We start from the raw sequence: 27,060 nt of genomic DNA, 5'->3' as shown, positions 1-27,060 counted from the left end.
CTTATTCATTTGTTCTTAATGCTCTACTGGTAAATAATTAAATTGTTATTTCCATTTACCATAGTTTGGATCTATTGATGTACAATTATCTTGCATTGATATTTGGATTAGAGAAATACTCTAGATCTAGCAATGCTAGTGGGTTTTCTGTTGAACCCCTAGCCTTATTTTTCATTATGCTATCTAATCCCTTCTTGATCTAACATTATCTTTCGAAAGTGTGTAGAGATTTTTATTTTCTGAATTAGATATTGAGCGTTTGGGGGAAGTTTTCAGTTGAACTTGTTGAGAAATCTAGGGTAGTTAGATCAGGTGATTTCTCTTACTTTGCTAACTGCTTGTGATGTTCATTTATTTCAACTTGTAGAATTTATAATTAGCTTCATCTTCTCTTGATCATTATTGTGTTCTTATCATCAAACAACTACCAAAATATGAAGATCAAATAGTACAAGTGGACACAAAATGTAGGCTACAAGCCAGGGCCAACACCTCTCCCAGAGATGAAAACCCACAAGAAATTATTCTCTTCTTATATAATCTTCAAAAGACAAATTCCAAGACCCTTAGACACAACACTGAGACCCCTCCAAGACCAAGTCAACCTTCCTTCTAGATGAGCAATAAATTTTGTCCTTCCAGCAATGTCAATACCTTCAACCCCAGCAACTTCGACCCTCAACAACGATTTTCGCCTTATTGCAAGGCTACAACTTTTCGGCCCTTCAGTAGGAGTAGTTGCACCCTACAACTTCGCACATGTGGAATAGATAAGATATTTTACGCCTTCTTACTCCTTCACTTGGCTTGCTTCTTCTTTCTTGAACAAATAGATGATATGTCTTCTCTTTTTATCACGGCTTTTTGGCCTTCCTTGGAGATCTGAAATTTCTTCATGTGTAGCCGTAAAACCCCTAGTTTCCTCTTTACATGTGTGAGAGAGGTTGACCCAAAAAGCTTCACATTTTGTAGTCTTCCAATCCTTGTCTTGTCCTTCGCTCCTCTTCCTTGCTCATTTACTTCTTCTCCTAGTGATCAAACTTTCGTTGATGATGGTCCTTTAAATGAGGTTGGTTGCTTCTTACATATAGGCTTCTCAGCAGTTCGAATTACCCTTCATGAGGCCAGCTTGTTCTCTTGCAAACCAGCTTAATCTTGGAGGGACTTTTGAAAAAATTTGACTCAAATAAATTATTTTGACTTGTTACAAGATGCCCAATGAGGTCTATTACAAATGACAAATAAATTGACCTAGAGCATGAAACCCATGCTATATAAAATAACAATAATAAATTTTCTCTCTCTTTCTACATCCAAAATAATCAATAGTACATGGAATATTATGAAGACCAAACCTAGTTATAAATTTCAACACTCCCCCTTAACTAGACAGGTATTCATAATACATAGAAGGTACATGGACATTCGCATACTAAAGAATTCTGATAAGAAGAATTGGATTGGTAAACCATCTCATAAGCTATCTTTTTGGCTTATATAAGTGCATCTCATTATATCAAGTTTCAACCAGTGTTGTCATATAGCAAGGCCTTAACTAACAGCTCTATCTCTAATACCATCTCATAAGCTATCTTTTTGGCTTATATAAGTGCATCTCATTATATCAACCAGCGTTGTCATATAGCAAGGCCTTAACTAACAGCTCTATCTCTCCACTAGATTAGAGCACAAAGATGGGGAGACAATGATTTATAGACACCTTCATCATTGTCTCTCAAGGCACATACCCCATCCAGATGTTCAAAAGGTATGTCCTTTTCAGACCATTTCCATCTTGGATTTACACATCCTCAAGAAATCTCCTCTTCGACTACTCTTACCTATTGGATGCCCTAAACTCATCCTTAAAGAGTATCGATATTAGTCTCGGATGCTTACCTAGTCCTCCATTTTATCTTCACGATGTGAAGACAAGAATGTTGTGTCTATCTTCTCTCTCAACTAGAGAGCATCTACTCATTCCTTTACATGAAAGGAATATACCTAAACTCCCTCTTAACTAGGGACTTATTTCCACCAACAGCTATATGCTCTTCCGTGGAGATCATGGTACTATCAGCTACTTGTAGGGCTCCTCCTTTTTGCATCATCATGTCATGAGTAAACTTCAACTTCTTCATCATGTAGCCATCTTCTTCCATAACTTCTTTGTAGGGCTTCGGCCATCTTCTTCATCACCTTCCCTTTTTCTTTTCAATGAAACATAGTGTCCAACCACATAATGCTAGTCATGTCATCCTTCTTTTATGGGAAAGTGACCTTCTTTGTCACCATTTGGCTATCCTTCATACTGCTACCTCTTCCAAGTCATCATCTTCTCAAAATTATCTATCAAATTTATGTGTACTAATTGTGGGTGAATTTCTACAACCCTCTGACGGTAGCCCTCTTCATAATGGGCCTTCGTCATGACATATGCTTATGCAACATCAACATCTTTTCTTTACGAATCCATCTCCAAAGTTTCCATTACTGAGGTTATCCTTCTTCATTGTACTTATCAAGGTCTTCATAACTTCTTCATGGAGATGTTATAGCAAATCCCTTTTAACATCAGATGTTTGAATAAGTACCTGTAAAACATCTTCATGAACTCCCCTTTCAACTTCTTCACATACTGCTTCCTTGGGATCTCTATACATAGCTCTTCTTGCATAGAGACAATTGTTTTCCACCAACTCATATGAGGTCATATGATGCGTCGATTCCTGTTGAGAAATCTAGGGCATTCAGAGTTAACAATTTCTCTTCTTGATAATTGCTTGTGATGTACTTTTACTTCTTAATCTTATAGCCTTTTCTTTGTTAGCTTATTAATGTGTTCTTTCATTAAGACAATTACGAATATAAAAGACAAGTGACACGGTACGTAGGCTTCTTCAGCCAAGGCCAAAACCTTTCACCCCTTGAGAGGAAAACCCAATCAAAATTCTTCTTCTCGATATTCAATTGATAAGTACCAAGACCATCACACAGACCCTTGACTCTAGTATCCTCTCAAGAATCTTGTCACTAACCTTAATGCTCTACCTCTTCCTTTCCTCGCCTTTCTTCTTGGTCTTAAACTGCTCTCCTCAACTTCTACTTAGAGAAACTCAATATGTATTCTTCTCACTGCTCCTCCCCGACTTCCCTAGAGAATCTCAATCTCTAGGCCTTTGCTTCAGCTTCCCAGAAGAATCCTTCTCTTGCTGCCCCAGAAGAAACTTCTCCTTCGCTTGCCAAAAAGAAACTCCTCCGCCCTAGAAGACACTTTGTTGCCCTAACTTCGCACTGCCCAAAAGAAACTTCCTTGCCCCAGAAGAAAGTCCTCTTCGCCGATCCCGAATATCCTTTCTTCATTGCCCCAGAAGAAATACTTTTGTTGCCCTTACTTCACACTTTTCTTCTTTACTTCGCACTTCTCTTCTGCACCTTTTCTTCATACTTCCTTTTGGACCGAATTTAGATGAAACTGCTTGCTATGAAAGGTGGTTGAGTTCTTCTATTTATACACTTCTTCATATTGGAGCAAGAACACTCTTTTTCATACACACTTTGCATTCCAAATTGGACTAAGAGCTAATCATTTACTTGCAAGTTTTCATTTAGTAACCTTGTACTTGTTTATTCTAATTTCATGCTCATTGTCTCTTAATAATTGTATTATATTGGAGCATCTTTCTTTAAGTACGAGTTTTCTTCTCTTGCAAGTTCTATTTTAAAATCTTGTTTCTCATATCCCCAAATTGTTTATAATCAATTGTGGATTTAGATCACTAACGCTTATCTTGCAGCGTTGCAATTCTTGTAACTTGAAAGATCATTTTTCAATTGCAAGTATCACAATTTCTTATGAGCATATTGTTTCTTGTAAATTATCTCTAAAGGCACCAATCTCTCATACTCTATCTTGCAGGATATCTTGTTGATCTTATTGAATCTATCTTACTAATGTTCACATGCTCATAAACATTCATACTTGCTAGTTAATCTCTAAATTCAAGTTATATTGAATGGCGATTGCCTTACCTATTATCTCCTAGGCCTTGTTATCCTTAAGAGGTTTTCCTTTAGTGTTATCTTTAGGGACTACCCCCCTTAGCTTAGCTAGGAGAGAGCTTAAACGCAGAGTTGGCAATAGGTGACAGCCCCTTCTGTGAGGGTTGCACCTTTAAGGCCACACCCGGTGGGATTGAGGACTTCTCCCACGCTAATCTAGGTGTGCATCTTAAGCGACAACACAACCAACAACTAAGTAGGAGGCATTCAAAAACCTCAAATCCCTTAAGATGAAGCCCTACGAGGGTAGGTAGATCCAATTTAGTTGAATCATTAATCACAATAACGAGAAGCGTATTTCAATGCATAGTATGGATGAGGTGCAAAACTAGCTTTTGCTAGACTATAGTTAGTAATATGTAGAACATGGTGTAAAATCAACATTGAGACACTTAGATTAGAGGGGAGAATCCAAGCAACAACTACATGGGAGGCATTCGAAACCTCCTCAAAACCTAGATTTATCTTATCGTGTATAACAAGCACTAATGAATTCAATAGTACTACTATCGATAAAGGTAAGGATAGAGTGTACAAGAGTACACTATATCGTTCTTGGAGTCAATTGAGAATCATTCCCAACAAACAGCATGTGGTCATCAAGTACTTCACTGTCCTACATAGTCACATAAGGAGGCAAGTTATGCCCTTCAAGCTTGAGACCCTAGATCAAGCTTTTGCGCAGACCCATAACTTACTCTAACAAGAAAAGGTAAAAGGTGCAACCAAGTGATCCAAAGTAGTCTTGTTGGAAAATGTAACTAGGTTCGGTCTTCATTAATGTATTTGAGTCATCATGAAATGTACATGTCAAAAGAATAAAGAAAAGAATTTTCATTATTGTATCAATGACTTATTAAAGCATGGATTTCATGCTTGGGTCATCATTATATTAGTCAAAGTCCTCATTGTGCACTCCTAGGATTAATATTGAGTCAATAGAGTCATTATACATTTAAAGAGACCCTTATAGGGCTTTTGAATCATGTAAAGAGGTTTATTATTGAGTCAAATATGATTTATACAACCTCCACACCAAGTCGGCCTAACGACACCAATTCGACCTCACTTGGAGCCTATAAATAGAAGGAGATTGAATTCATTTGGAGAATCTCATCTCAAGCAAGTTCGATATCTCTAAGAAAGTTGGAGAAGTGTGAAGATGGTAAAAAAAGTCTAAAGGAAGTGCGAGTTGGGTCAAGTCTAAGGAGAAGGAAGAAATCGAAGTTTTGGTCATACTCTCTATATGTTTTGTGCCTTAGTTTGGGAGATCGAAGTCTTCCAAGTTTTTTTGTTGCCAATTGTTGCCGTGTCATAAGTTGTTGCATAGTTGAAGTTGTTGGGGTGGAAGTGTTGTTGCAAAAGGGTCGAAGATCTAGAAAGGCTGAGTTGGTGTAGAGGGAAGCTTTGGTCTTCATCTAGGTTGAAGAGTCTCAAAGAATACTATTGAAGGTAGAGAATTTTTCACTGGGTTTTCAACTCGAGGGTGGTTTTGCCTTAGCATAGTGCCTACATCTTGTGCCTTGTGTTTTTGTGATCCTCATACACACATAATATGGTAATTTCTTTATGAAAGATAAGATAATAAAGAAGTAAAAGAAGCCAACATAGATCACAAGTAATTATCAAGAAAGAGGAATCAAACCCTAATCTACTTGCATTGATTTCTCAACATGGTATCAAAGCTAAGGTCAGGAAAAGTTGAAGATCACTTTGTTGGCATGGATTCTCCCTCTTTGATAAACTACATGAGAATGGGTATCAACACTGCTGGAAGTTGGATCAAGAAGGTCATCTACTACTTATTCAACAAGGTCAAAAGTCAAGGGTTCTTAGTTGCTCTTACAGGGTCTCTTAGTGATGACAATGCATGGATCATTGATAATGGAGCATCAAGGCACATGACAGGAGAAAGTAAACAACTTCATACACTATCAAAGGAGTCATCTTCTCATGCAGTGGAATTGGGTGACAACAAAAGCTATGTTGTTAGAGGTTTGGGATCAACATCGTTGAAGCTAGAAAATGGATCGAAGTTGCACCTCAACAACATACTATATGTTCCAGGTTTGAAAAAGAATTTGCTTTCTATTTCTTGTTTAGAAGATAAAGGGGATAGAGTTGCTTTTGTTGATGGAAAAGTATTGGTTTGGGGAAAAGACTCTAGCATTGATAAAGCTAGGGTTATTGGAGTTCGTGAAGGAAACCTTTATAGATTTATTACACCACCTCCTCAAGCTTTGGTTCATATGGAGATCAATCCCATTGAGCTATAGCATAGGAGTTATGGTCATCTACATTATAAGGTCATCCCTACTCTTAATCAGTTGGTTCATGGCATCCCCAATATGAAGTTATATCATGAAGGTGTGTGCAAGGGGCCATGTCTAACAAATCACTTGGAGGTCATATCTACTATGTAACATTCATTGATGACCATTCTAGAAAGACATGGCTCTACCTTCTCAACACAAAAGATGAAGTATTTGAAAAGTTCAAGGAGTTTAGGTCCGATGGTGGGGAACACAATTCTAAGGAATTGATTGCATATTGGAAGGAAGCAGGAATTAATAGGGAGCTCATTGTCCCCTATTATCCCGAACAAAATGGAATGGCCGAAAGGAAGGATAGGTCAATTGAAGAAGACATTCGTGCAATGGTCCTTGATCAAGACCTACCAAAATTCTTATGGGGAGAAGCAGCAATGACAAAAGTGTACATTCAAAATAGAAGTCCTCATAGAAGTCTTAATAATATAACACCCGAAGAAGTATTATAAGCCAAGTGTGGATCACCTCTGAATCTTTAGAAGTCCAACATACATCCATGTTCCAAAGGACAAGCCAAAGAGTTGGATTCTACAAGTATCAAGGGAATATTTATTAGATATAGTCTCTCCTCAAAAGTGTATAGAATCTACATTAAGGAAGGAAGACATATCGAAGTAAGCAGGGATGTCATATTCAATGAAAATTGAGCCTACAAGAAATCAAAGGATATTTCTAATGATTCTGATGACGAAGAAGTTCCAATATTTGAAGAAGACCATCATGAAAACCCTACTACAAATCAAGAGGAAGAAGGACCAAGTGAGCCTATTTAATCTATGGTTATCCCAACCATAAGGAAAATGCCAAATTGGTTAAAATCTACATTAGAAGATGCTGAAGGGCATGAAGTTGTGAAAGGAACCTTCAGGGAAAGTAAAAGACCGAAGAGATACTCTAGTTATGCATCATATATGACGAAGTTAATTGAAGTCGAACCATCTACATTCAAGGAAGCTGCTCATCAAGAGGTTTGGAAGAAAGCGATGTAGGAAGAGTATCAATCCATTATGAAGAATGGGGTTTGGGAAATCGTTCCTAGACCTAGTGACAAATCAGTTGTCACCTCCAAATGGATCTATAAGATCAAACATGTTATTGATGGAAGTATAGAGAAGTACAAAGCTAGATTCGTTGCAAGGGGTTTCTCTCAAAAGGAAGGCATTGATTATGAAGAAACCTTTGCACCCACAACAAGGTACACTACCATTAGATCTTGGGTTTCATTAGCTGCTACAATGGGTTGGAATATCCATCAAATGGATGTGAAGACCGCATTTCTATATGGGACCATTGATGAGGAAGTGTATATCGAACAACCCAAAGGCTTTGAAATTAATAGCAAGGACTCTCATGTTTCAAGATTCAAGAAGGCCCTATATGGTTTTAAGCAAGCACCTAGGCATGGTATGCAAGAATGGACGCATATCTACTTAGAATTGGGTTCGTACAGAGTTTTGTTGATCCAAATCCCTACAGAAAGGTCGTGAATAATGAACCCATCATTATTCTACTATATGTGGATGATATATTCATCACATGTATGGAGCGAAGAATTCAAGAATGCAAGAAGATGTTGGCAGTGGAATTTGAAATCAAGGATCTAGAACTGATGCACTATTACCTAGGTCTAGAAGTATGTCAGAGACCTAAGGAGATAAATTTGGGGCAAGAAAAGTACATCATCAAGTTGTTGCAAAAATTCGGGATGATAGATTCCAAGCCGATGACTACTCCTATGATCACCAATCTCAAGAAGTTGAGGGGCTCTGACTCTAGTCTCGTAGATCCTAACTCCGATAGTACGCTGGTGGGCTCCCTAATGTATCTGGTAAATATTGGGCCAAATATATGTTTTGCAGTAAACATTCTTAGTCAGTTTCAGTTGGAGCCTCGTCATGATCACTGGATTGCTGCCAAACACATATTGAGGTATCTTTGTGGCACTATACATCATTGCCTAAAGTATGATAGTAAGGAAGTCAAGCTAATTGGCTTCACAGATTCTGATTGGGGTGGCAGTGAGACCGGTGGAAGAAGCACTATCGAAGGATGTTTTAGTCTGGGAGCCGTTATGATCTCATAGATGATTAGGAAACAAGATCTCGTTGCTTTAACTAGTGCTGAGGCAGAATATGTGGTTGCATGTGAAGTAGGAAAAAAGGTTGTTTGGTTAAGGAAGCTTCTAACAGATTTGTTCGAGAAGTCTCTGCGTCATACTGTGATTAATTGTGACAACCAAAGTTGTATCAATATGTATGGAGATCCTGCGTTTCATCCTAGAACGAAGCATATCAACAATAAGTTCCACTTTATTAGGAACCTCATGCAAGATGGGATCATGAAGTTGGAGTATGTCTCGACAAATGAATACGTAGCAACAAACTAACAAAGGCTCTTCCTAATAAGAAGTTTGAATATCTAAGGAACATGCTTGGTTTAGTAGATATTGTTGATTGTATTGATGATAAGAGATTGGAATAGATTTGTTGAGGCTTTGCGAGTGAAGCATTGCCCGGGAGGACATCTGACTGGCACTTTGTGTTGATCTCTAGGTCCCTAATTAAAGAGGGAGTGCTGGAAAATGTAACTAAGTTCGGTCTTCATTAATGTATTTGAGTCATCATGAAATGTACATGTCAAAAGAAGAAAGAAAATAATTTTTATTATTGTATCAATGACTTATTAAAGCATGGGTTTCATGCTTGGGTCATCAATATATTAGTCAAAGTCCCCATTGTGGACTCCTAGGATTAATATTGAGTCAATAGAGTCATTGTACATTTAAAGAGACCATTCTTGGGCTTTTGAATCATGTAAAAAGGTTTATTATTAAGTCAAATATGATTTACGTAACCTCCACAGCAAGTCGGCCTAAAGGAGATCAAGTCGGCCTAAGGACACCGATTGGACCTCACTTGGAGCCTATAAATAGAAGGAGATCGAATTCTTTTGGAGAATCTCATCTCAAAGCAAGTTCGATATCTCTAAGGAAGTTGGATAAGTGCTAAGTGGGTAAAAGAAGTCTAAAGGAAGTGTCAGTTGGGTCAAGTCTAAGGAGAAGGAAGAAATCGAAGTTTTGGTGCTACTCTTTCTGTTTCGTGCCCTAGTTTGGGAGATCGAAGTCTTCCAAGTGTTGTTGCTGCCAATTACTGCCTGATGTTGTAAGTTGTTGCATTGTCGAAGTTGTTGGGGTGGAAGTGTTGTTGCAAAGGGGTCGAGGATCTGGAAAGGCTGACTTGGTGTGGAGGAAAGGTTTGGTCTTCATCTAGGTTGAAGAGTCTCAAAGAATACTATTGAAGGAAGAGATTTTTTTACTGGGTTTTCCCCTCAAGGGGTGTTTTTCCCTGGTGTAGTGCCTACATCTTCTGTCTTGTGTTTTTGTGATCTTCATACACACATAATATGGTAATTGCTTGATGAAAGATAAGATAATAATTAAGTAAAAGAAGCCAACATAACTCACAAGTAATTATCAAGAAAGATAAACAAACCCTAATCTACTTGCATTGATTTCTCAACCAGTCTAACCATTGGGGAGTTTTCATTAAGGGTGAAAACAAAAAATGGCAAGGAGAAATAAGAAGATTGCCACTACATACGTGGAAGGACCCTAAGGACCACTTTTCCACTTACATCTTTAACTATCACACAAAATAAAAATCTTACATGCTACATCCAAAGATAAATCCTACAAACTGCAAGAAAGAATCAATAAGAGGTTGATAGGCTTTATCCTCTGTGGTGGGAGGAATGATTGTTATCCATTCCAACCAAGTTCAATTCCCACAAGTGACACAATGAGCTTTGTTATAATGGCTTTAAGGCTTAATCATTGTTGTTGAGTAGTCCCTTGAGGATAGAAACATGTATATTTCTCATATGGAATATAAAGATATTTCTCATGTGAAAAAAGCAAAGAATAAGAAGAATCTTTTATTGTGGACAAAAGTAAGGACATGATAGAAAGCAATGTAGAAGTCAAAGAGAAAATTGTTTACGCAACAGTATAGTAGGAGAAATTCAACAGCCTCCATCACAAAGATTCAAACCAAGAAAAACAAGGTAGACATTTTGTTCAATTCTAGCTCATAGGCCAACCTCATTACAAAGGGCAATGTAAGTAAGTTTGATTTAGGTATGGGTGAATAAGGATGAAGAGTTCTAGTAACATGTAATGCAAAGTTAGATTTGTTATCAATGCAAATTTCATTGATGAAATAGAATTCAATGCAGTGATTCTTGATGTTTGAAAAAAAAAAGTGGGGTATAAGATACAATTACCACTAGATTCTTCTTTACTTGACACAAGATTTTACAATCAGCCCATCTTTAGATTCAAACAAGGCATAGAAGCAAGGGAAGGAATATTTGAAGCAAGGAGTCAAAAGAACAAGTACCTCACATGCATACGACCCTTATTTTAGTGGTAAAGGAGAAAGGGACTTATAGACAATGTGCATTGACTATAGAGCTCAAAACAAGATTGTAGACAACCCACAAAAAAATGCCACTACTTGAATGAACAAATCTGAAACTAACTTACCCAACACAAAATTTTCTCTACTTATTTGCAATGGAATAGGAACAGAAACAAACACAGTCACGCAATATCAAAAACACAATTTTTCTAATGAACGCAACTAGGAAAACCCTTTGCTAGATTGAGAATTTTATTGATAGAAATTTAGAGCAACAGATCTCTTACAACACAATCTTCTTTCAATAAAGAAAACAACTTATTCTCCCTGCTAATCCTTAAGCTTGAAACACCAGCAAGAATGCTAACCCTACTTCTTCCTTTCATTGCCTAGTTGAGTTCCTATTTCCTTGCGTTGATTTCTCCTAAATCCTAGCACAATAGAGGCTCCTATTATTTAGGAATTACTCCCAAATTATAGCGCATTACTCAAGGAATTCTTCTATTTTCAGCCCTTCCCACCACAAGCTCCCACACAAACCCAAGCTCTCTATTGCCTTATCTCACCAACTCGTGATCGCACAACAATTGAATAATTTTGTGCCCTAGTCCTCCTTATAAGCTTTTGGAATAGGCTAAATCTGCCAAGATATATTTTTGGAACTCAAACTAGTGATTGATGAGCTAATTGAGTCTAACTAGCTCATGCAACTTGTCCATCCTCAATTTAGAACTTGTGACTCACTCGCTTGTCTTTTTCCAAAGCTAACTCGCACTACAAAACAAACTAAGCTTTCCACTTCTGAATATGAATCAAATTGCTTCATGAATTGTCCCAACTTATAGGGACTCGTAGCGATTTTTAGGAATTTGTCCTAAATTTTAGGAACTCGTCCTAAATTTTAGGAACATGTGCATGCTAAGGAAACCCGCTTCTTGGTCTTTTTGACTAAAGAACAAGTCAATGAAGGACCTTTCTCGCTACTATTTTCAACAAAGACCAATCTCAAGAATCAATGCCCCTTGCACTAGGATAGGTTAGAGACTTGTTATATCAACTCCACATGGAAGACGTTGCACCAAACTAGATTTGAAATATAGATGTCATCAAGTTCAAATCAAGAAAGAAGAAACTTGGAAATCCACCTTCAAGACAAAACAAGGCCTATATGAATTCACTTTTTTTCTTCTTTTCTTTTTCCCGACTAGTGAAATCGACAATTGGAGTGGTTTTGTATTCATGTGACACAAAGTTGATTCTATTCGCTGCCAATAAAAAACCACTAGTTGCACCACAGCTGCCCCTAACATTGACACTGTTGATTTTCTAGTGCAACCCAGACTAGTATAGTTTTTTTCAAAATTGATAACTACTTCCAATGATTCAATTAGACCTCTTATAGCATTCCAATCATTAAGCAGTTACACATGAAAAACTTCAATCATTCACTTTCTACAATAGAGCAATAGAGATCACAGTAAACAATAAACACGAGACAAGAGAGACCAAAAATTAGGCTCACAACCACGACAAAACCCCCAAGGGGAAAACCCCGCAAATATTTCCTTATCAGAGAGAGAGATTCAGTTCATCAATATTACATCAAAATATTCCAATACGAGATTCCAAAATCTGACCTCAATATGTCCAAGTCAAAACCAGTCAAAGGAGAGAGAAGAAGGTCAACGCTGGTCAAAGTTTAAATAGTGTCGAATTTTGGCCTTTGGAATCTCTAAACAAGAGGGTCAAAATTCGGTGAACCTCAGTCAAACAGTGACTTGCAATTCTCAGTTAAATGCCTCAATCAAGCCTATTACTGCTCAAACTTGCAGGGGGCATAAAAAGGACTTCTAAAGGGATAACTGCTAGATCAAACGGCAACAACAGAGGCTTAACCCATTGTCACCTCAGCTAAGACTCCCTCCTCTTTACGGACTTTCACCGATCGAAGGAGACCCAGTATATAGAAGGTCACTTGTGAAGGATGAATCAACCAATGGATGTGAAGTGACCCTAACAATCTTTTTCCTAAAAGGGTTTTAAGAATAGAGCTTACTTGTTGATTAAGCAAGGTACAAATATTTCTAGGATGAGGAGGAAAGGATTTGACGGTTAGGTTAGAGGAATATACCTTATGAAGGAATTTCCTAATCCTAAAATCCTTATTGGACTTGACTTCTCGAATGGCTCTTAAAGATTTGACTTTTCAAAAGTGTGGGACCACACGAGACCAAGTGGACCCAGGCTAGGTTAAGGGGGAAGAATCTAGCAACCAATGATGTTCTTAAACCAGAAAAGGAGGGGGAAAGGATCAAAGTAAGAATTTTCACTTGAAATTGTCAAATTGATCCTATGAGGCACTAGCCTTGGGAGCACTAGGGCAAAGTTTGATCTCGGAGCAAGGGCTTGGGTTATTTCACAACTCCATCGTCGAAATAGCTTCAAAATTGGAGGAGGCTTTGAAGGCACACCAGCGCAAGAGAGGCTAGGAGATCGAACTTTTTCTTGGGCTATTTTGTCAGGAAAATGATGGCTTAGGTGACCCAACTTCGCTAGACCTAGAAGAGAGGGGGGAAGGGTGGAGAAAAGTATTCGTTAAGTGACCACCTATTGGAGGATTAATGCCTTAATCCTTGGGGAGATCGGAGTCTAGGATAATGATGAGAAAGGACCTTGTATTTTGGTCAAGGAGGCTTTAAGGACCTCTTCGCTCAACCTTTAGGGCAAGAGGAAGAGACCTCGAAACTTTTATACTTCGCTTAGCAAAGGGGATGGCTTATCAAGATAAATTCCCCGGTGGAATTATCCCTAGGAGATTTCATTCACATACATGGCCCAAACATTGAGAGACACTATATAAAAACAATAATCCCACAAATTTGTAATTATGCAATCCAACAATTAGCCTTATTATACCGAAAATCCCATTCAATGCATATGACAAAAGTAAAACAAGGATAACATTAAAAGTGTGTACTTACATGTAAAAGAACATATCCAACCATCAACAATTTGACAATAAAGAAGCTCCAAGATAAAAATACTCCAATCCAAACATCAAAATTCATCCATGCTCCAATTCTTCATCCCAGAAAAAGTGTGAAATTCTCTAAAGAGAATAGAGATCCAATCCAATGTGATGATGAGAAAATGAACTCATCTCACTTGTATTTATACGCTAACTAAGAGTTTGAATTAGTATCTTCGGTCTACATATGCCCCAAAAATAAAATAATGTGCTAATAATGAAGAATAGGACCCTCAAAAGTGATGGACAAGGGGTTGGCCCTTGTTCTCCAAACAATAAACCTATGGTGCTCCGAGTGAGTGTGGGGGCACAATAATAACCTCATGAGTCTCCATATGAGTCGAAGCTTGTAAATCATCTGTAAGGGCTCCAACGATGGTGTAAGTGATGTCACATCGTCCTACAAGTCTTGGGTCAGCTACGAAGTGCATGGCACACCTGTGGGTCTAGATGGGCAAAGGTGAATGAGGTGCATCTTCTTCGTCCAATAGGTGAATCTCAAGCAATCTCTGAACATCCTCGGGGATCCATGGAGTGTTGTCTACTGCTGTGAAGACCCATGGCTCTCAACACACACCCTACATGTGCCAGTGTAGCTCTCTAGAGGGTTAGGAACCCGTATAGGGAGACCAAACCCAAGATGGAAACCATTTGCAATCTTGCATAAGATCCAATACGTCCCCAAGCCTTCCAGTACAACAAGTCATCAAAGAAATAGAGTAAATGAGCTTACAAACCATGGACATAGGTGGGGACTCCATAATGGCATGCCCTTCCATAATGGGCTTCAAGATGTGCTAATGTCTCCAAACTCCAAATGGGGTTAACCAAGTATTCTATTAGGTGTTTTCTACTTCTAAAAGGGATAATATACCCAAGGTACATTCTTTGAAAGGTGGTGGTATGTGATAAGGAGGTGAATGGAGTAGGGTATGAGAAGGGGCAACCCTGGGCCACAAGTTAGGGTACAAGGGTAGCTAATAAAAGGGAAGCCCACACTTGGCTATTAAATGTATAGGAGAGAGCAATCATGGTACATGAGATGCCCCGTCCTTGATTTTTCCACCCTTCTTTATATGCCTTTTTCCTTTTCATGATTTTTCTTTAATTAATTGCTCGGGGCTCAAGGGGTAAGAGCATGATGTATGAGATGTAACAGTGGATACACCTTTTTAAGGTAGAGCAGTTCATTGCCCAATAGGGGTTGGGACAATCATGGGTTCCTATATGATGAAGGAGGCCCATAGAACCCGTAGGAACCAGGGTGATGGCCATGATGATAGGGTAAAGCTCATGTATTGGCTTTTGCCCACATGTTAAATGTGTTTGTCTCGATCATCTTTTGCATTTTGTGGTGCGCTTCCTGTTGAATGTGGTCAATTATGGTTTTAATTTTTTTTTTAGCTGCATCAACCTCTGAGGAATCATTCCAGGCCTGAACCAAGGTGCGGGAAAGGGGAAGGCGAGAACTAGCCCTTGTGGACCGAGTGGAGGAATGTGGACCCAGATAGGAGAAATGATGAATGGGGTAATAATGAGTGGAAAAGGGATAATATATGTGGATGAGGAAGCGAGACCACGCAACCAAAATCAAGGTTTCCTGTGAAATACTATCCCTAAAGCCAAATGGTCAGTAAAAGAGATCCTGCAGGATTAGAATCCAAGGTAAGTATTCAAAAGGGGTCTATGGGACAAGAGCACAGACCTAACCCATTCTTTCCATTGAATCCCCCCATTAATCCATGCCCAGAAGTGTCAATGATAAGCAAACTGCAATACTTAATTACCAAATGACAAGGCATACCTTTAGGTTCGAGAGGCCCACCTTCAACCATACGATCATGGCAGATGGGTGAGGAACCACATGGCTAGCTCAGGGGGCGGAGAAATGGCACAATGAGCTAGTTGGTGGTTGCAAGGGGTTGTTGGCTGCCGGCTAAAGACCATATTGGAGAAAAAAAAAAATCTCCCATGGATATCACCCACAAAATGGTGGGTAACAAAGCCAACGATCAAACCAAGTCAACGAGCTAGAACTAGGACAGAATTTCGGTCAAATCAAGGTAATGAGTCTCTATAATCTTTGGCCTTCAAAGAAGGTCAAAACTTTGGTCAAACAGATGCAAACTAGTCCAAGTCAACATTGGTAAAATAGTGGAAAAGAAGTTGGTCAACACAAACAAAAAAAGACTCCTTTGCACGTGTGGATGTATATCTGCAATTTTCAGATTGATGTGATGGATGTGAAATGTGTCAAATGAATTCCAACGAGCCTTTATTTATATGTGATTTTGGAGGTGACTTTTCCACATGTGGGATCGACTTGATCATCTTAGGCCAACTTGGTCAAACACCAAAAATTTCAAGTCTCTTTATCAATTGGCCAATGAAAATACGGACCATAGCTACCATATTTTTCAACATACACACTTTAATTGGGGGATCAAATCAAGCACTTCATACTATTTTACATAACATGTTTACATGCTTTACCAAGTCAGCTACCCTCGAAGGCTAAGGCCTATATGAATTATTAGTAATGCCACTTGATTTAAGTAATGCACTAGTAATTTTTATGTGTTTAATATGAATTATTAGTAATGCCACTTGATTTAAGTAATGCACTAGTAATTTTTATGTGTTTAATGATTAACATCGTACCCATTCACATATTACGTTTGTCATAACAAAATGATGGATGTAATCTTAATCTTTAATACTACTTGTAAGGAGCATGTTGTGCCACTAAAGCAGATGGAAACAATGAGGAAATGCCAACTACTAACAAATGTAAACAAGTGTTGCTAGGTAGTCCCTAATGTATGTAAGGCATGTGACTAGTGGTAATGAGTTGAAAACTTGATATCATTCAAAAACAAATACCATCCTTAAATAGCCCACTCCTACCAATGTCACTAAAGCTAAGAGCTTTGTGGTTGTTACCTAATATATATGAATGTTCATAACTTCATTTTACGATGTGGCAACACGACTTCATATAATTGTAGCGAGTGGTAAGAGTTTTTGATGGGGTAAGAATCAACTAAAACACATTTGAAGAATTGAAATTGAAGAGTAGTCAAAACCTAATCATGGCACTAACTGTTGTAGAAGTCATTTGAAAAGGAAATTAGTGTTATTTAGTATGTTATGGGTGCAATGTTATCCATATTCATCACCACCCTCTACAAATACTTAAATACCTAACATAAGCTACCAACAGCAAGATATTTTAAATGCATGGAATTTCTACAACAATTTCATGTAGTGATTAAATATATGGTACTACCAAGTGTCAACAATTTAGTTGATCTATTATCAAGATTGCCATCACCAAAATGTTGTTGATATTTCTAGGGTTCATAGAAACTAGAAAAACAATTTCCATTTCCTTCAATAGATAACTACTTGCTATGATCAATTAGCATCAATAACATTCAATATCATTAAGCAGTTATACATAAGAAAATTTCAACAATTAAACATGAAAGAGCAGTAGAAAATAACCAGGAGACAATGAGACGAGACAAAAAAATTAGGCTCGACATCAGGGAAAAACCCATAAGGGGAAAAAAAAAAATCTTTCCTTATGAGAGAGACAGAGTTCAGAGTTCATCAATATATCCAGCAAAAACAAAACATAACAACTGACCAGAAACATGCAAAGCCTCCTTGAGATTTGCGCCCTCCTTCACTAGAAGAGACACAAAACAATAGATCATCGATGTGCCAAAGTGAGGAGGAGAGGTCTTATATTTATAATCTTCCAAAGGGGTCAAAAGGGTGCCTCCAAGGGGCCCAACGAACTTGAACAATAGGAGGCCGACTTGAGCAATTTTAGGAGGCATAATATAAATTCAAATTTTATATTTCTTCACATGATGAAACTACTGACCATGTCTATCATATTTCCAACAAAAGTCACAACTCTACAAGATGAGGAAGCTTTGAGTACCAAAGAAAGAAAGAGACAAACAATGAAGGAGCGCCATAACTCCAAGGTTGTTGGACATTTGGGGGTCAAGAGTACTATGACTAGCTTAGAAAAGTATGTTTATTGGCCCAAGATGTGAGAAGTAATAGTTAGGTATATTAGAGGTTGTATATTGTGTTGTACCAAAAAGCCTAGCAACAAGAAGAAAGGATTACATAGTGCACATCCAATCCCCACAAGGCAATGGGAAGGTATATCCATGGGCTTTGTTGGGGTTCATCAAGGATAGGAAGAAGGCATGAATACTTGTTTGTTGTAGTCAACAAATTTAGTATGATGTAAATTTCGATGAGTGTAAAAAAACTAACAAAGCATATGAAGCAACAAGCTTGTTCTTTAAAAGGATCCAAAAGTACTTTAGAATAGCAAGGAGTATCATTTCGAAATAGACAAAACTAGATTTTTCAATATAAATTTAATTTAATTGTGGCATAAGTTGGACACTAAATTAAAGAGATCATCTAACTTCCACCTCACATTGATGAGTAGAAAGAGGTGGGAAATAAGGCTTCAAATCAACAATCAAAGTAACCCAACAACTATGATGAAATATTAATTTATATACAATAATTCTATAACAAAGTTGTCCACCTTATACACACATTTACTCAATCGCAAATGAAGATAAAATAAGATAATTTTATTTATCTCCAAAAAATGATGTCAAATAGGTCTATTAGATTGCTACATACATGAATGTCGATAAAAAGTGGGAGCCCAAAAGCTACTCATATAAAACCATAAGAAAAATAAAGTTAAACTATAATCTTTAATATTTAGAATCTAAAAGCCCACGGGGTGCAAAATAGACGGTGATGGAGTGTACAGTTAAGTCACTCTCTAATGTGAATGTCATCGCTTCGAAACTCCGTAGGCAAAAATTCAGCCATGTAAGGGTTGGTGTGGCCCTGGCCGAGTGCAAACCCTAGGTGATTTTGACGGCTTAGATGCCCTTGGGCGATTTCTCAAGCCACAGGCCAAGCCTGAAGTAATCTCTGTAAAACTCAAACAACTTGACAAACAAAAGAAAAAAATATTTAGAATTTAAAATCTAAAATCAAAAAATACAATACAAAGTTGTAGCATGGATAAAAAGGTATTAACTCTTCCAAGAACCACTTTATAAGAACACAAAGAGGCAACTCTTACCTTCTATAACAGATTTCGCACCATATCCATACGAAAAACTACTAGATGGTATGATTCTATAAAAGAAGATTTGAACGACCAAAAGGGGTCAACAAAAACTTTCACGAATGGTTTGGAAGTACAGTAATCAACCAAGGCCAAATGGTACCTCCAAGAAGAGAGTTGAAGAATTGTTCTTCATCTCCTTCAAAGCAAAAGATTTGAGAGCAAGGACCTCCCATTATGGGGAAGGATAACCCATTATCAATCTCCATAGTTACTATATGAGTTTATTTATACCCTAGAATGGGGAAGACAATTTGAGGCCTAAAATGGCCTATTTGTAATAAATATTTAAAAGCACAAAATCAAGTGAGAACTAGAAAACCATATGATTCAAGGTCAAAGAAGAATTTTGGGGAGGGCCATGGAGATCCTCACTACATTATATGGGTTTGTCCAAGTATTTTGAGATAAACCACAACAAAATATCAAGCATATCTTTGTCGATCATCTTATATATAGTGTGAGTGATGAAGTGATCCCTCATCGAATCAAGAATGATTCGCTTTGCCTTGGCCTCCTATTTCTTAAGTATGACCAACTTTATCAAATCCATCTTTAGTATCAAGACATTTATGAACTATCTATCAATTCCAAATAGGTGTCAGGAACTAGGTCAAGCCACATGAGCTTAAAAAAAATGTGCGACAACTATCACTTTTTCAACATGCTCCCAAATCTCAACTTCTAAGGAATGAAATCGGAAGCATCATTCAACCTATCACACTCCCTAAGACCAAGAGTCATCATCGTTCAAATCGGACGCATAACTCAAGCCAAAAAATCAACAATTAAATGAGTTGAACAACCCTTCAGAGTTACAATGCTTCTCCCAAGCATCCTATGGTTTTACACCCAGCTAACTTGAACAAGGTCAAGTACCACTCCCAAGTACAACGTCGTTGAAATACCAACTCCCTCTTCACCAAAAGAATGCTTTAAGCAAAATAGCTCTAAAAACATGTAGAATTTCAACCTTGTCATTTTTAGCACAAATCCAGATACTTCACCTCACATCGAAAGCTTCCTAGATCTAATTATTGTGAAGTTGTGAACTACAACCTTAGAGTTGATTTAAATAATACTTAACAACAGCAAACAGTAGACAATATCCCATCTCACTCAACCCAACACACTAAAATCCCAAGAGAAAAGATACCAAACATATGCCAAAAAGAAATCTGGAATTACTTTAATTACTGCAATTTTCCAGCCATAAATATCCTCTATTATCTTAAAGATGTATGTTAAATCACTTAAAACTTTCATCCCTTCAATATGTAAAGTCAGCATGAACAATAAGTGTTGGAAATTAGCTCCTCAAGAAGAAATAAAAGCTGAAAAACATATCTGCAATTACATGGGTATTGGACAGCTATAAACTTCATGTGTGTGTGAGTGAGTGAGTGTGAAGTACATGTACACACCACAACTTTAATAGAAAGAGGGTATAATCCTCCAAGCTCTCCAAAACACTAGCTAATGGAAATCACAAAAACGGTAAACATTATGAAAGATATCAAGCAAGCCAGCGTCAACACTAGCAAGTCTTGCTTCGCACCAACACATTCTCTCCTCCTTTATTGGTCTCTTCTAGGGTAAACCCTATACATGTGTCAATATATAACAATAAAGTACATTCACATACAAATTTAACATAGTTGGTACAATCCTTGCCACTCTCCAAAACCCTAGCTAATGAAAAACATGAAAATTATAGCCATTGCCAAAGACCTCAAGCAAGCCAGCATTAACACTAGCAAGTCTTCGTTCACTCCAACACAAGATGCCTCCCTCTCTCCTCCTCAATCGATCCCATCTAAGGTGAACCCTGGCCTCTTTGCCTCCTCAGGGTGAAACCCTAACCCTAGAACAAACTTGAAATTCTCAAAGAACCTTAATCCACAAGACAATGAAAGATGATCCAATGAAAAAAACACAAGAGAGAGAGAGAAAGACTAATGTGCTACTCATCACACTTCTAACACAAGATGATGAATGAATAGATGAGTGAAAGGACTCTCCTTCTACTATATTAGAGGTATGGGATGCCAACAATATAAAGTGGCACCAAACCCTTACACGCAACCTATATCTAAGGAGTAGGTCCACAAATGTGTAACATTATACTCCAAAAGGATGCATGTCAAGATCCAAGAATGATGTCATGAACAAGCAAAAGCTCCAGACCCTAAATGCTCCATAGGATGTCTATAATGATCCTCCCCCACAAACCACCAAAGGCTCCAACCTATGTTGCACAAAATACCTTCCTAGTGGCGTACCAATACTGAAAATGTACTGAAATGTTGGAACATCCCCAAAATGTTGTTGTCCATACCGAGGCGGAGGAATTGCCCGACGGCCAAAAGTGGCAGGAATCCGAGCAAAAAAATTTCAAAAAATCTTGTAGAGGCAGTGTTTGAATTATGTTTTGATGGTGAAATGGATTCAGCACCATCAAATACGTCAAGGACACCTAAAATTTTGAAGTTTAACAACTATAACTTGGATTTACAAAAATCCTTGCCGGATTTTATCTAAATATGATCGAAATTTCCATAACTTTCCGGGCAACTCCTCCGCCTTGTTAGACTACGCGCTTCGAAATCCTAAAATGGCATACAATACAGCCGACAACATTTCGGAGTTGTTTCAGCCAAAATCCGAAGGGTCAAGTGGCTATTTTGGGCACACTCAAGCAAACAAGTAGGGCATGAGCCCCTTCTATGGCCCAAAAAATTCTTAATTAAACATTTTTCGTAGAGTTTGTTTCACTCCTAAGCTAATTTCATTAAAAAAAAATTACACTTAGAGCTCTCTCTTCTTGCACTTGATATTAATTAGGCGATTCAAGCAGCACTAGAAGTACTAGTAGAATTTCCTCTTTTGTTGGATAAGCATTTTGTTATATTTTTGTTGATGACAATGAGGAATTCTATGATTACTAATATGTGATCAAAATTTGTCTCTAGTGTTGAATTTTTGTAGCTATAGTCAGTCTTTATAATATTTATTTTAACCCTTGTAATGTATAAAGAATTTGTAAGACATGTCATTAGTAATTTTGATTATTTAGTCCTTGAAAGAATTATTGTAAGACATGTTCATCCTGTCGGATTTAACAAGTAGGTCCACACATGTGGATACTCCAAAAGGACACATGTCAAGCTCCAACACAATGTCATCAACAACAAAAACTCAAAAAAACATGAATGCTCCATAAGATGTGTATAATGATCCTCCTCCACAAACCTCCCAAGGCTCCAAAAATTCTCCAAAGGAATATGCTCCTTCGATTCCACCACACCTACATGGCCACTCCCTCATCATAAGCTACTATGAGTCAAGCACAAACCTCCATGCAAGTGATCCAAGTGTACCCATGCCATCTAGGAATAAACATCCTCCTCCCAAATGTCAAGCAATCTTCCTCTAAAGCAAGGCATCCTCCAAGGAACCAACTTAACCTCCATATTAGCATCGTGAAAAAGTTACGCAGTCAAGGTCTCCAATGACCCAAGAAAAGAATGCCACAATCATTAAGCAAGGTCTAATAATCCAAAAGAGTAAAAGACATCCACAATACATCTCCATTACAAAAAAAAGGGTCATCCATACACCATGCACTCTACATCACATCAAGCAACCCCAAACATGGTGTAAACAAGTTTGAAATTTGAAGTAACCTCAAAAGCTAGCAATATCCTAATAGGGGGAACCATACTTCAAACACCTACTCAAGGAGGGATTTTTCCACTACTCAACTATAAAACTTTCCAACCAAAGTTATCTCCTGATAAGACAAACTTCGACTCATTCAAACATCTTCTCCCAAGACCATCATAAACCTTGTTAATCAAAGCTTAACACATTTTCTCCCTAGAATTCTTCTTTCAACGACACAAACCCCACCCTCAACTCTTTCATCTCCATGCTTCTGTTGAAGAATCTAGGGCAAATAAGTGTAGTGTGATTCTTCGTTACTTGATAACAATTTGTGGAGTCTTTTTACCTTTTCTTGTTAGCTTAATCTTCTTCTTCTTATTATTAATGCATGTGTGTGTACTTCATCAAACTGCTACCAAAACATAAGAACAAGAACACAAGATATTGGCTCTCTGCCAAGGCCAAAACCTCTCTTCTCTTGAGAGGAAAACCCTTTCGTGAATTTCTCTTATTGAAGCTTCTATTGATCAATGCCAAACCCTAGACCCTGACTTGAATATCCTCCAAGCACAAGTCAAGTCCTTCCGACACTTTGTTTCTTCGACACTTCCTCCTTCCGGCACTTCGACCTCCTTCTTCCGGCACTTCATTCTTCTCTCAATTGTTGATAGACCTTGTTGCACTTGCTCTAGAAGAGACACCTTTTGATGAGCCCCTTTTCTTGTGATGATCCCTTCCTTCTTGACCAAATGAGCTCCTTCTTCAAGGTGTAGGTGCAAACTTGATGTGACTGTCCTGCAGCTCTAAATTCTCGCATGTGTGGTGGTTTACTTGTTGTTGTGGCCTCTTTCCTTCTTCGCTTGAGTGCCCTTCCTCTTCGCTTGATTGGGAGGCCTTATAGGCCTTGTTTACTAGTCCAAAACAAAGAGATATGTCACTGTGGGTTTCTGTTGTTATGACCGCAGGCAGACCCTTCCTTTCTCGCACGTGTGGTTGTGTTAACCCTAGAAAAACAGTCCCTTCCACCTCGGCTTCTTTCTCTCTTCCTTCGCTGCCCTAGAAGACCTCTTCTTCGTCCTTTTCTCAGCCTCTTCTCTTCTCGGATTTCTGCACTGATTTCAGAGGTAAGTGAGTGCGTTTTGGTGGAGTGGACAACCTCTATATATAGAGGATTGTCCCTCCTTTTAGGCCGACTAGAAGGTCGACTTGTTGTGCTTGCTTCAGATGGCTTCTTTGGTGGTGTAACATGCTTGAAGGAGCTTCTTTGATGGTGCCTTTGCATAGGAGGAGACTTGACTTTGCTTGGAGGTATTCTCTTGACTTTAATACATATTCATACATGGTGTAACATGCCCTTAAGGCCTTCAACATTTCCTTTTGACTATTTGACTCACCTATAGCACTTAACATTTGCTAGACCTACTTCAATGAGCAAGAAACTCATTGACATATATTATAAAAATAATATTCTTTTCTTGAATAAGTACAAATATCAAAAGTACATTTATGAAGACCAAACCTAGTTACATTTTCTTCAACAGTTTCCTCTTACAAGATTTCTTAAAAATATCCTCCCACCCTTCCATCAAGTTATGACTTCAACACACTTTCAACAATACTTAAATCCTCCCTTGCTCAAATAAGGAGACCTCGAGCTAGAGACGTCAAACACCAAAGGATGTGAATCAATGGAAGTTTGAACTATCCAAAACCCTAGAATGAGCAATTTAAGAACATGCATTGCAGGTTGTCAATAAATATTTTATTGCACTATCCTATCGTAGTACCAAAGCCTAATCCAACCGCCTAAAGTACACATGTATTAACGACTAGCATTATCTACAATGTGACCTTCTAGAAATCTCTTTCACCTAGAGTTTTGTGCTAGCAAGGATTTACTAGGAACAATAGTATTATTGTCTCCATGGTGGTGTACACTATGGTTTTACCATTTTGGTCTAAAATAGAACCTTTTCCCATTATACATAGTCACATGCTTCATGTTTAAGTTCGAATTCGACAACCATGCTATTTGAAAAAACTTGTCATTATATAAATTTAAACTGAAACGGAAACCCATATGAAATAGAAACGTGCTTGAAGCATCACCCCCAAAAAATCAAGAAACGAGGAAATGTAACACACACACACGCACGCACACACTGAAGCTTTGAAAGAAAACATTTAAGTTTTAACATTATAATTTAAAATAAAAATACAAATTCATTAATAAATGGGCAAGTGTCAAGGCTCAAGGCCCAAGAAAATCTTGCTACAACAAATACCTACATTTCATTATCACCTATATCGGGATCCTCATCATCAAAATCACCCTCTTAGCATTCAAATAAAGACAGAAAAGGCTTAACATGTCAAATCTAGATTTTCTTTGAGTGATGGTACATTTTTACTAGGGTCGTGATAGAGGATTTCAACAATCAATGCCACTAACATCAAGGTACATAGAGGGCATAGATTATGAAGAGGTAAGGTGGTCGATAATCTCTAGTCCAAAAATCCTAGTGAACAAGTGGTGAGAAGACATGCCGAAGGTTCAATAATTACAGTATCATTTATATCCTAGGATAGAGCAATAGTTGTAATGAGATGACTCAAACATGGGTGGAGCAACAATGGAGTCTATTTTCAACCATATGATGTAATCACTCATAAATTGACATTTGCTACTTTGTTGATCGTTGAAAACCCCTATGCCAAATTTATACAAAAGTTTGGCAAAAATCATGTGGCACTTTAAGATTTGCATAAATTTGAACTTCATCCTTCAGGTCTGACGAACACAATGACTTAGCCATTATACCAGCTTGTAGGTTTCAAACATAGGCCGCCTTTTACAATCCCACTTCAAACCTAGATCTTTCATATCATCAAAAGAACCAAGATTTTGCAACCCAAACTTTAAAGAATCATTTTTCCAAAAGAATAGCCATCTCCAAGGGGACTTTTGAATCGTACAATGTCTTCTTGTGAGTAGAAAACTTATATTGTTCCCAAACCCATCTAAAGGATCTGATGAATAATCTACCAACTCGTCCTCCTTCCTTCCACTGTGAGACAACCTCCAATCTCATTTATTGAAGTTTGAGTTTTGCACAACTAGTATGAACAATTTAAGGGTTATGTGTGCATGTATGTATATCTATATATGGATGTTTACATATGTATATAAAATGTATATCCTAAAGTAAATACATGTGTGTGTGCATGCTCTTATGAAGAGAGTCAAAGCCCCTGCCACTTCATTCTATCAAAGCTTGGGACATATTAAGGTAAGTATCAATTCCACTATTTCAATTTTTATTTGTTTTTGGAATATTGTTTGCTAACAGAACAAGCTTGTAACCATTCTCTTGTTAATTTATGATTAATTTATATAACAAAAAAATATTTTAATAGTATATCCACTCCATGCAAAGGGCAAAAAATGCAAATTTTCTCTTTAATACGATATATGCATCCTTCATAGTGAGCACTAATCAAAATAGACTTAATCTTACATAATATGATAAGAAAGGAGAGATTGCATACCAAATGTGTACTTAACAGGTTTGCGGTCACGACGGGAACGACCAATAGCCTCTCCTTGTGCACCAAAAAAACTATCTAGAAGCGTGGCTTGCCTTTGCTGTTTTTTTAGTGCTCGTTCTTTTTTCTGTTAGAAATGACAGTACAAGAGAACAAGAACATCACACAAAGACATGAATTTTGGACCAGAACTATGAGGACTAATCACAACAAACAAATTGAAGGTAACCATAGATTCAGTCTTGTTGAATATATCAGATAGTGATGTGAATGAGCCATCAAATTGATGGCATCCTCTATCTCCTTTGCCAATATAAACATAAATTAGATCGATATGTATTCAACATCGATATCTCGATTAAAGAAAAAGTAATTACGAATTTTGTCTCCTTGTCACTTCTCCTAATTATTGTTGCACCCATTCTGAATACGCTGAGAATCACAAACCTTCTGGAGTTCTTCAAGAACAGGAACAATATCATTCTTAATTTTCTTTCCAATTCCTGCCTCTACCTTATTTCTACTGGAAGCAAATTTCTCCTGCAAATAATCAAGAGGTTACGAGAGATATACAACATTATATATGCCATATCTATAATAAAAGTTATTTCATTATTCTGTGCACCACATTTGAAAATAAAAATGAATACTGTTGTTAAAAGCTAGTAAGTACTTTATCAAGGGAAGGAAAGGAACAATAGACTTTCGGAAGATTGCAAAGCCTAAACCTCATGACAATCTTCTTTACAAAAAGTTCATTAAGAATGTCAATTTTTCATGAAAATCTTCTTTACAAAAAGTTCATTAAGAATGTCATTTTTT

At 37.6% G+C, this 27,060-nt stretch overlaps 1 protein-coding gene across 1 annotated transcript in view; it reads right to left on the bottom strand.

The window, feature by feature from the left end:
• The window catches only part of LOC149181439 (uncharacterized), a 127,386-nt gene extending 100,582 nt beyond the window's left edge, over positions 1-26,804 (bottom strand). The window contains exons 1-2 of the mRNA XM_089416617.1: positions 26,686-26,804; positions 26,242-26,365 (exon numbers count right to left, since the gene is read on the bottom strand). The gene's annotated coding sequence lies outside the window, so the exon portion shown is untranslated. The remainder of the gene's footprint in view (positions 1-26,241; positions 26,366-26,685) is intronic.
• Positions 26,805-27,060: the final 256 nt, after the last annotated feature.

The sequence above is a fragment of the Pinus tabuliformis genome, chromosome 3_2, assembly GCF_031772625.1.
Source record: "Pinus tabuliformis cultivar Carrire ecotype Pingquan chromosome 3_2, CPIR1, whole genome shotgun sequence".
In the NCBI taxonomy this organism is placed as follows: domain Eukaryota; kingdom Viridiplantae; phylum Streptophyta; class Pinopsida; order Pinales; family Pinaceae; genus Pinus; species Pinus tabuliformis.
The sequence above is the reverse complement of the archived record's forward strand: the minus strand, read 5'-3'. Positions and strand labels throughout refer to the sequence as shown.